This window comes from Salvelinus namaycush, chromosome 23 (assembly GCF_016432855.1).
Source record: "Salvelinus namaycush isolate Seneca chromosome 23, SaNama_1.0, whole genome shotgun sequence".
Taxonomy (NCBI): Eukaryota; Metazoa; Chordata; class Actinopteri; order Salmoniformes; family Salmonidae; genus Salvelinus; species Salvelinus namaycush.
The window spans coordinates 5536548-5548564 of record NC_052329.1 but is presented as its reverse complement, the minus strand read 5'-3'; positions in this window follow the sequence as shown (position 1 = coordinate 5548564).

Sequence of the window (12017 nt, the reverse complement as noted above, 5' to 3'; positions counted from 1 at the left end):
GCACCCAAAGTACATTCATCTCTAGGAGACAGAAAATCGTCTCCTTCCTGAGCGGTATGACGGCTGCGTGGTCCCATGGTGTTTATACTTGCGTACTATTGTGTACAGATGAACGTGGTACCTTCAGGCGTTTGGAAATTGCTCCCAAGGATGAACCAGACTTGTGGAGGTCCACAATTTTTTTCTGAGGTCTTCGCTGATTTCTTTTGATTTTCCCATGATGTCAGGCAAAGAGGCACTGAGTTTGAAGGTATGGCCTTGAAATACATCCACAGGTACACCTCCAAATGACTCAAATGATGTCAATTAGCCTATCAGAAGCTTCTAAAGCCATGACATCATTTTCTGGAATTTTCCAAGCTGTTTAAAGACACAGTTAACTTAGTGTATGTAAACTTCTGACCCACTGGAATTGTGATAGTGAATTATAAGTGAAATAATCCGTCTGTAAACAATTGTTGGAAAAATGACTTGTGTCACGCACAAAGTAGATGTCCTAACCGACTTGCCAAAACTATAGTTTGTTAAAACTTCTTGTCAATAGGGGGGCGCCATTTCGACTTTGTAAAAATTCGGTCCCAAATTAAACTGCCTCGTACTCAATTCTTGCTCGTACAATATGCATATTATTATTACTATTGGATAGAAAACACTCTCTAGTTTCTAAAACCGTTTGAAATATCTGTGAGTAAAACAGAACTCAAGTTGCAGCTAACTTCCTGTCAGGAAGTGAGAAATCTGAAATCGATGCTCTGTTCCAGGGTCAGTTTATTAAATTGCATGTTATCTATGAGTGACATGCACTGCATACGATTTCCCCTAGATGTCAGTAAGCAGTGAGAATTGGAATGGTGTTGCTAGGCAGATCTGAGGCCATATAAAGGCTCATGGAACCGGGGGTGCACTCTTTTCAACGTTCGTCATGCGCCAAAGGAGGACCTCAGGATGGCATTCTGAAAAGCTCCGTTATAGGCCTTAGATATATCCGGCTCTGATTTTATTCGTATAGGTGTTAAAGACATCATAATGTAGTTATTTTAAACCGAGTTAATCAGTTTATATCAGTATATTGCGATTTTCGGATATTCTTTGTGCTGCGTTATGAAGAGTTGGGCAGTCTGGGCCACATAGCTAATGTTTGCTGCTAATCCTAAGTTGAAGACGGCAAACTACAACCGAGCAACGATGATTCTGGACAAAGTACATGTTACTGGTTGTAAGTTGGTAAGTGTTGCATGGCCCTACTCTTTACACTGTGTTACTGGTTGTAAGTGTGTTACATGGCCCTACTCTTTACACTGTGTTACTGGTTGTAAGTGTGTTACATGGCCCTACTCTTTACACTGTGTTACTGGTTGTAAGTGTGTTACATGGCCCTACTCTTTACACTGTGTTACTGGTTGTAAGTGTGTTGATGGCCCTACTCTTTACACTGTGTTACTGGTTGTAAGTGTGTTACATGGCCCCTACTCTTTACACTGTGTTACTGGTTGTAAGTGTGTTGCATGGCCCTACTCTTTACACTGTGTTACTGGTTGTAAGTGTGTTGATGGCCCTACTCTTTACACTGTGTTACTGGTTGTAAGTGTGTTGATGGCCCCTACTCTTTACACTGTGTTACTGGTTGTAAGTGTGTTGATGGCCCTACTCTTTACACTGTGTTACTGGTTGTAAGTGTGTTACATGGCCCTACTCTTTACACTGTGTTACTGGTTGTAAGTGTGTTACATGGCCCTACTCTTTACACTGTGTTACTGGTTGTAAGTGTGTTGATGGCCCTACTCTTTACACTGTGTTACTGGTTGTAAGTGTGTTACATGGCCCTACTCTTTACACTGTGTTACTGGTTGTAAGTGTGTTACATGGCCCTACTCTTTACACTGTGTTACTGGTTGTAAGTGTGTTGCATGGCCCTACTCTTTACACTGTGTTACTGGTTGTAAGTGTGTTGCATGGCCCTACTCTTTACACTGTGTTACTGGTTGTAAGTGTGTTGCATGGCCCTACTCTTTACACTGTGTTACTGGTTGTAAGTGTGTTACATGGCCCTACTCTTTACACTGTGTTACTGGTTGTAAGTGTGTTAGCATGGCCCTACTCTTTACACTGTGTTACTGGTTGTAAGTGTGTTGCATGGCCCTACTCTTTACACTGTGTTACTGGTTGTAAGTGTGTTACATGGCCCTACTCTTTACACTGTGTTACTGGTTGTAAGTGTGTTACATGGCCCTACTCTTTACACTGTGTTACTGGTTGTAAGTGTGTTGCATGGCCCTACTCTTTACACTGTGTTACTGGTTGTAAGTGTGTTGATGGCCCTACTCTTTACACTGTGTTACTGGTTGTAAGTGTGTTACATGGCCCTACTCTTTACACTGTGTTACTGGTTGTAAGTGTGTTACATGGCCCTACTCTTTACACTGTGTTACTGGTTGTAAGTGTGTTGCATGGCCCCTACTCTTTACACTGTGTTACTGGTTGTAAGTGTGTTGCATGGCCCTACTCTTTACACTGTGTTACTGGTTGTAAGTGTGTTACATGGCCCTACTCTTTACACTGTGTTACTGGTTGTAAGTGTGTTACATGGCCCTACTCTTTACACTGTGTTACTGGTTGTAAGTGTGTTGCATGGCCCTACTCTTTACACTGTGTTACTGGTTGTAAGTGTGTTGCATGGCCCTACTCTTTACACTGTGTTACTGGTTGTAAGTGTGTTGCATGGCCCTACTCTTTACACTGTGTTACTGGTTGTAAGTGTGTTACATGGCCCTACTCTTTACACTGTGTTACTGGTTGTAAGTGTGTTACATGGCCCTACTCTTTACACTGTGTTACTGGTTGTAAGTGTGTTACATGGCCCTACTCTTTACACTGTGTTACTGGTTGTAAGTGTGTTACATGGCCCTACTCTTTACACTGTGTTACTGGTTGTAAGTGTGTTGCATGGCCCTACTCTTTACACTGTGTTACTGGTTGTAAGTGTGTTGCATGGCCCTACTCTTTACACTGTGTTACTGGTTGTAAGTGTGTTACATGGCCCTACTCTTTACACTGTGTTACTGGTTGTAAGTGTGTTACATGGCCCTACTCTTTACACTGTGTTACTGGTTGTAAGTGTGTTACATGGCCCTACTCTTTACACTGTGTTACTGGTTGTAAGTGTGTTACATGGCCCTACTCTTTACACTGTGTTACTGGTTGTAAGTGTGTTGCATGGCCCTACTCTTTACACTGTGTTACTGGTTGTAAGTGTGTTACATGGCCCTACTCTTTACACTGTGTTACTGGTTGTAAGTGTGTTGCATGGCCCTACTCTTTACACTGTGTTACTGGTTGTAAGTGTGTTACATGGCCCTACTCTTTACACTGTGTTACTGGTTGTAAGTGTGTTACATGGCCCTACTCTTTACACTGTGTTACTGGTTGTAAGTGTGTTACATGGCCCTACTCTTTACACTGTGTTACTGGTTGTAAGTGTGTTACATGGCCCTACTCTTTACACTGTGTTACTGGTTGTAAGTGTGTTACATGGCCCTACTCTTTACACTGTGTTACTGGTTGTAAGTGTGTTACATGGCCCTACTCTTTACACTGTGTTACTGGTTGTAAGTGTGTTGCATGGCCCTACTCTTTACACTGTGTTACTGGTTGTAAGTGTGTTGCATGGCCCTACTCTTTACACTGTGTTACTGGTTGTAAGTGTGTTGCATGGCCCTACTCTTTACACTGTGTTACTGGTTGTAAGTGTGTTGATGGCCCTACTCTTTACACTGTGTTACTGGTTGTAAGTGTGTTACATGGCCCTACTCTTTACACTGTGTTACTGGTTGTAAGTGTGTTGATGGCCCTACTCTTTACACTGTGTTACTGGTTGTAAGTGTGTTGCATGGCCCTACTCTTTACACTGTGTTACTGGTTGTAAGTGTGTTGCATGGCCCTACTCTTTACACTGTGTTACTGGTTGTAAGTGTGTTGCATGGCCCTACTCTTTACACTGTGTTACTGGTTGTAAGTGTGTTGATGGCCCTACTCTTTACACTGTGTTACTGGTTGTAAGTGTGTTGCATGGCCCTACTCTTTACACTGTGTTACTGGTTGTAAGTGTGTTGATGGCCCTACTCTTTACACTGTGTTACTGGTTGTAAGTGTGTTACATGGCCCTACTCTTTACACTGTGTTACTGGTTGTAAGTGTGTTGCATGGCCCTACTCTTTACACTGTGTTACTGGTTGTAAGTGTGTTGATGGCCCTACTCTTTACACTGTGTTACTGGTTGTAAGTGTGTTGCATGGCCCTACTCTTTACACTGTGTTACTGGTTGTAAGTGTGTTGATGGCCCTACTCTTTACACTGTGTTACTGGTTGTAAGTGTGTTACTGGTTGTAAGTGTGTTGATGGCCCTACTCTTTACACTGTGTTACTGGTTGTAAGTGTGTTACATGGCCCTACTCTTTACACTGTGTTACTGGTTGTAAGTGTGTTGCATGGCCCTACTCTTTACACTGTGTTACTGGTTGTAAGTGTGTTGCATGGCCCTACTCTTTACACTGTGTTACTGGTTGTAAGTGTGTTACATGGCCCCTACTCTTTACACTGTGTTACTGGTTGTAAGTGTGTTACATGGCCCTACTCTTTACACTGTGTTACTGGTTGTAAGTGTGTTACATGGCCCTACTCTTTACACTGTGTTACTGGTTGTAAGTGTGTTACATGGCCCTACTCTTTACACTGTGTTACTGGTTGTAAGTGTGTTACATGGCCCCTACTCTTTACACTGTGTTACTGGTTGTAAGTGTGTTGATGGCCCTACTCTTTACACTGTGTTACTGGTTGTAAGTGTGTTACATGGCCCTACTCTTTACACTGTGTTACTGGTTGTAAGTGTGTTGCATGGCCCTACTCTTTACACTGTGTTACTGGTTGTAAGTGTGTTGCATGGCCCTACTCTTTACACTGTGTTACTGGTTGTAAGTGTGTTACATGGCCCTACTCTTTACACTGTGTTACTGGTTGTAAGTGTGTTGATGGCCCTACTCTTTACACTGTGTTACTGGTTGTAAGTGTGTTACATGGCCCTACTCTTTACACTGTGTTACTGGTTGTAAGTGTGTTGCATGGCCCTACTCTTTACACTGTGTTACTGGTTGTAAGTGTGTTGCATGGCCCTACTCTTTACACTGTGTTACTGGTTGTAAGTGTGTTACATGGCCCTACTCTTTACACTGTGTTACTGGTTGTAAGTGTGTTGCATGGCCCTACTCTTTACACTGTGTTACTGGTTGTAAGTGTGTTGCATGGCCCTACTCTTTACACTGTGTTACTGGTTGTAAGTGTGTTGCATGGCCCTACTCTTTACACTGTGTTACTGGTTGTAAGTGTGTTACATGGCCCTACTCTTTACACTGTGTTACTGGTTGTAAGTGTGTTGATGGCCCTACTCTTTACACTGTGTTACTGGTTGTAAGTGTGTTGATGGCCCTACTCTTTACACTGTGTTACTGGTTGTAAGTGTGTTACATGGCCCTACTCTTTACACTGTGTTACTGGTTGTAAGTGTGTTACATGGCCCTACTCTTTACACTGTGTTACTGGTTGTAAGTGTGTTACATGGCCCCTACTCTTTACACTGTGTTACTGGTTGTAAGTGTGTTGATGGCCCTACTCTTTACACTGTGTTACTGGTTGTAAGTGTGTTACATGGCCCTACTCTTTACACTGTGTTACTGGTTGTAAGTGTGTTACATGGCCCTACTCTTTACACTGTGTTACTGGTTGTAAGTGTGTTGCATGGCCCTACTCTTTACACTGTGTTACTGGTTGTAAGTGTGTTACATGGCCCCTACTCTTTACACTGTGTTACTGGTTGTAAGTGTGTTACATGGCCCTACTCTTTACACTGTGTTACTGGTTGTAAGTGTGTTACATGGCCCTACTCTTTACACTGTGTTACTGGTTGTAAGTGTGTTACATGGCCCTACTCTTTACACTGTGTTACTGGTTGTAAGTGTGTTACATGGCCCCTACTCTTTACACTGTGTTACTGGTTGTAAGTGTGTTGCATGGCCCCTACTCTTTACACTGTGTTACTGGTTGTAAGTGTGTTACATGGCCCTACTCTTTACACTGTGTTACTGGTTGTAAGTGTGTTACATGGCCCTACTCTTTACACTGTGTTACTGGTTGTAAGTGTGTTACATGGCCCTACTCTTTACACTGTGTTACTGGTTGTAAGTGTGTTGATGGCCCTACTCTTTACACTGTGTTACTGGTTGTAAGTGTGTTACTGGTTGTAAGTGTGTTACATGGCCCCTACTCTTTACACTGTGTTACTGGTTGTAAGTGTGTTACTGGTTGTAAGTGTGTTACTGGTTGTAAGTGTGTTACATGGCCCAGGACCACTTGGCCGTCCCCAGTCCACCTGCTCATGCTGCTGATCCAGGTCTCTCTCAACATGTTAACGTTGCCAAAGCAAGTGAGGTAGATCATAAAGTGAAATAAATTAACAGTAAATATTACTCACAAAAGTTCCAAAAAGAATAAAGACATTTCAAATGTCATATTATGTCTATATATAGTGATGTAATGATATGCAAATAGTTAAAGTACAAAATGGGGAAATAAACAGAATTATGGATTGTTCTTCAGGTCACAAATCTTGCTGCTGTGATGGAACACGGTGGTGTTTCACCCAGTAGATATGAGAGTTGATCAAAATTGGGTTTGTTTTCGAATTATGTGTAATCTGAGGGAAATATGTCTCTCTAATATGGTCATACATTTGGCAGGAGGTTAGGAAGTGCAGCTCAGTTTCCACCTCATTTTGTGGGCAGTGTTGCACATAGCCTGTCTTCTCTTGAGAGCCAGGTTTGCCTACGGCGGCCTTTCTCAATAGCAAGGCTATGCTCATTGAGTCTGTATGTAACAGTTTAACTTTAGTCCGTCCCCTCGCCCCCCGACCCGGGCGCGAACCAGGGACCCTCTGCACACATCAACAACAGTCACCCACGAAGCATCGTTACCCATCGCTCCACAAAGGCCGCGGCCCTTGCAGAGCAAGGGGAACCACTACTTCAAGGTCTCAGAGCAAGTGACGTCACCGATTGAAACGCTATTAGCGCGCACCACCGCTAACTAGCTAGCCATTTCACATCGGTTACATGTACATAGTCAAAGCCTTCCTTAAGGTTCAGTCAGTTACAGTGGTCAGGTATTCTGCCACTGTGTACTCTCTGTTTAGGGCCAAATAACATTCTAGTTTGCTCAGTATTTTTGTTAATTACTTGACACATTGGAAAGATGATATTTTTGTTTTCTCATGATTTGGTTGGATCTAAATTGTGTCCAGGGGCTCTGTGGGGTCTGTTTGTCCGTCCCCAGTCCACGACCAGGTGGTTGGTCGTTGGGACACTGTCTGGGGGCCCACATGCCGGTCACCGTGGTCCTGTCCCGGGGGTCAAGATGCAGGTCGGGGGACATTGCGGTCCTGTGCCGGGGGTCAAGATGCAGGTCGGGGGACACCGTGGCCCTGTCCCGGGGTCAAGATGCAGGTCGGGGGACACCGTGGCCCTGTCCCGGGGTCAAGATGCAGGTCGGGGGACACCGTGGCCCTGTCCCGGGGGTCAAGATGCAGGTCGGGGGACACAGTGGTCGTCCCGGGGGTCAAGATGCAGGTCGGGGGACACCGTGGCCCTGTCCCGGGGTCAAGATGCAGGTCGGGGGACACTGTGGCCCTGTCCCGGGGTCAAGATGCAGGTCGGGGGACACCGTGGCCCTGTCCCGGGGTCAAGATGCAGGTCGGGGGACACCGTGGCCCTGTCCCGGGGGTCAAGATGCAGGTCGGGAGACACTGTGGCCCTGTCCCAGGAGGGGGGGTCCACAAAAATGTAGAGGAAAACGTGACATGACAAATCAAGACAAGGTGAAATTAAGAATTATAAATCTTTATTGTGCATGGATCTTTGTAGATATCATGGCTATACAGACACACTTTAGATACATACTGATGATTCTACATTATAATTCCCATAACGAACATTTGAAAGTGATATGTCTGGTACCGGTAGTATTTATAGTATAACAAATTTTCATTTTGGAATGTACGGTGTATGAGGTAACTGCAAACATTAAAATTACATAAAAATGGTCTCATTTTTTTTGTGTGTGTGCATATTTTAATTATTTTATTTTTGTAGTGTTTTGTTTCGTCTCTCTCTCAGCCCGACAGGTAGTAGTTTGACCTGCCACCACGCTGAGCTGTTTACAATGGCACACGATGCAATCACTATCAAAAATAGGAATTTAATTCTTTAAAAACGACAAAGAATTAAGACATCAGAAATCAGAAGATGCCTGGTCGACCAAATCAATGTAATTTCCCTCCGCCCCCCAAAAAAACGTTATGCAAAGTACCTGTATCATCAGCTTTATAATGGTTGCAACAGCCAGAATCATATTTGTCCATAACAAAACACAACACTAGACTACTTACTGCCTGATCACAGACTACATTGATTAGCTCGCATAACTCGGCGAATCGGTTACAAAGACTTGGAACACACAGAAAAAAAAAAAAAAAAAGGGACATACTCATTTTTATGCCATTTTTTTACCCGGTGTGCAGGGTTATACGTAACGGGGGCGGTGTGGGTTTCAAAGTGTAAGGACTGTCCGATGCGCGTCCACGTTCAACCGAGAACCCTCCGCCTGGGACCTCGGTCCCGTGGATCTATACTTTCATATTAGGACATCATTTGGCTTTATTTGAACTAACGATAGCTAGCTACAAAGAGGCTGGAGAAATTGGTCCCAAAAGTCAACGGATGTGTGACGTCAAGTTTCGCTTGCTAGCCGACCAAAAAACGTTAACGGATGTGGCTATCAAGCCAATCTACTAGATTTATCTAATTTCACTGCGATTGGTTAGTCAACATGCAATTGTACCTGTATACTGTCAATCACAGGGATTAAATTATTAGCGTTTCGATTGAACAAGATCAGATTAATTGAGCCTTTCCCCAACCCTTTTCAGTGACTCGTGTCGGCATGTTGTCAATGTTTCTCAGTTTAGCTAGCATATTTTAAAGGATTCTGTATATTATTTGATAGAATTCAGGGGAAGGTCATGTCATTTGTTATTTGTTATTAAAATGTCAGTATTTCGGAATTTACGTATTGAATTAGACTACGTGTCAATTAGATTCTGTCACACACATTCGGTTTCAGCGTTACTTCATTCGTTAAACTGATGGATTTTGGATGTCCTCGGCCTTCTATATTTGTTGGAGAGCAACTACACCATCTTGTCCACCAACTACACCATCTTGTCCACCAACTACACCATCTTGTCCACCAACTACACCATCTTGTCCACCAACTACACCAGATTATCCACCAACTACACCATCTTGTCCACCAACTACACCATCTTGTCCACCAACTACACCAGATTATCCACCAACTACACCATCTTGTCCACCAACTACACCATCTTGTCCACCAACTACACCAGATTATCCACCAACTACACCATCTTGTCCACCAACTACACCATCTTGTCCACCAACTACACCAGATTATCCACCAACTACACCATCTTGTCCACCAACTACACCATCTTGTCCACCAACTACACCATCTTGTCCACCAACTACACCATCTTGTCCACCAACTACACCATCTTGTCCACCAACTACACCAGATTATCCACCAACTACACCAGATTATCCACCAACTACACCATCTTGTCCACCAACTACACCATCTTGTCCACCAACTACACCATCTTGTCCACCAACTACACCATCTTGTCCACCAACTACACCATCTTGTCCACCAACTACACCATCTTGTCCACCAACTACACCAGATTATCCACCAACTACACCATCTTGTCCACCAACTACACCATCTTGTCCACCAACTACACCATCTTGTCCACCAACTACACCATCTTGTCCTGGAGTACTTAAACACCCAGCCTCATTGAACATTCCCTTACTTTGAGTGACTGTAATCTCTCAACTTTAAACAATGAAATTTAAATACAAAAATCATGTGGTTTAACTTCTTTCTATTCTGTGGCAGCATGTAATAACATAACGTGAATTCAGCGATGCCATTCCTTTACTTCTTTATGGCTCCCTGATGAAACCGTAAGATCCATCACAAGACAATACTGGAGGAGAGACAGTGGTTTAATGTGATTTTGTCGTGTAGTGTACGCGCCCTGCACTGGTAAACCTGTAGCAGTGCGTTGAATAGATTCCACCATCCAGACTTGAGAGCGAGTGCTCAGCTGGGTCTCTATACCCATATTGCGCGCTGAAATCTACAACCCCCCCCGTGACGTGTAGCACCATGCACCGGGTGAAATGGCGTGAAGGAAGTGTGTGTCCGCAAAAAAGAAAAAAGGCCAAACTTTAGATCAACAGGAAGTACGAGTTAACACAGTTCTGATCTGCGGTAGTTTTTACTTTTCACGGTTTATGATTATTAAGCTATGTAGGTGTTTTCTCATTTTCTCTGGACATAGTTTATAATACCATATGCTTCAATCTTATAAAAAAATAGATATTCACATGAATGACTCTGATGTAAAGAAATCAAAATAAATCAGAAACGTTGATATCCTCCAAATACTATTATTTAATTTCATCATGATTATTATACGTATTATATGTTTACTAACATCAAATCAATATTGCTAAAAAATTAAATAAACAAAAACAAATTGTGTTTTCTAAAATAAAAATAATAAAAATAAAAAATAAACTTCAGCAAAATTAAGAAAATGCATCCAAGTTTATTTGTTTTCTTTAATCCTCTGAAAACAACAAACTGGTCTGATACCGACGGGAGAAAAAGCATCTGTTGTTACTATGAGAACACATCATGTGGAAGGTACTAGAACTTTTTTTTAAAACACCCAGAACACCAGTAGGGCTTGTACAATCTGAAAATACGTAGTTCTATAAAAATGGATAACAAAACCAAGACACATTCAGTCAAGGTTTCCTCTTTCACTTAAGGTGCAAAATGAAGTAGTGAAAAAACAAAAAAAACAAAGAGAGAATAAGGATAGTAAATGAAGTAGATGTTTTGTGCTGAAGAACAAAAAAAAAAGATTCTGCATGATTGTAAATACAAGCTACAGTATAACTATATGATAGTAAAAAATAATTAGAATTATTCATCATCATCGTCATTGTGTTAGTTTGGTTTTATGTTATATTTTCCCCTAAACTCTACTTCTGAGCGTTTAATTTCTCCAACTACTAACCGGTCCTTGTGTCTTCACTATACAAAAATATACTAACATTTCTCCAGTCGACTTTTGCATCCCTACACATTCTGAACATCAACAAAGTTGGAAAGTGCTAAATGAACGTTCTATAATGCAAACAAGAATTTGATATCTATTCGTCCTCTCTATTTAACCCTTTATATAAACTCCAGAAGGTGTGGTGGCCACTTCCCCCTTCCGAGGTATCTCTGTGGTACATCTGACCTCTGACCCCCCCCCCCATCCCCTCACCCAGCCACTTCCTAACTGTTGCTGTGTTCACATGCTAAATCGGAGTTATCGGAAGCTCCTAGTTCCCAGTTGGAAATTTCACTTGAATGACCTTCAAGTCAGAATTACAAGCGGGGAAACTGAGAAAATGTTGTTACTAGGGGTTGAGACATTTCACCACCGACCTTGAACCTTTTCAACCAAAACAAATGACAACAAATGAGTTTCTGACAATTACAACCTTATCAATTTGGATAAACGTAGCTAGTCTGACCATATTGTCAACGTTAAGCAAGCTAGCTAACTTTATTATAAGCAAATGTTAGCAAGCCTATCAAGCTAGCTTGAATCTAAATCGGTTGAATAATTATTCTGACTTCAAAAGCACTTGAACACAAATCTTGCCCAGTTTCCTATTTCCCACGAGCACGTGAAGCCAGGTAACTGTGGCACACCCTACACCTGTGCATCCGGACATGCACATCTGTGCAAAACACTGGTCAAA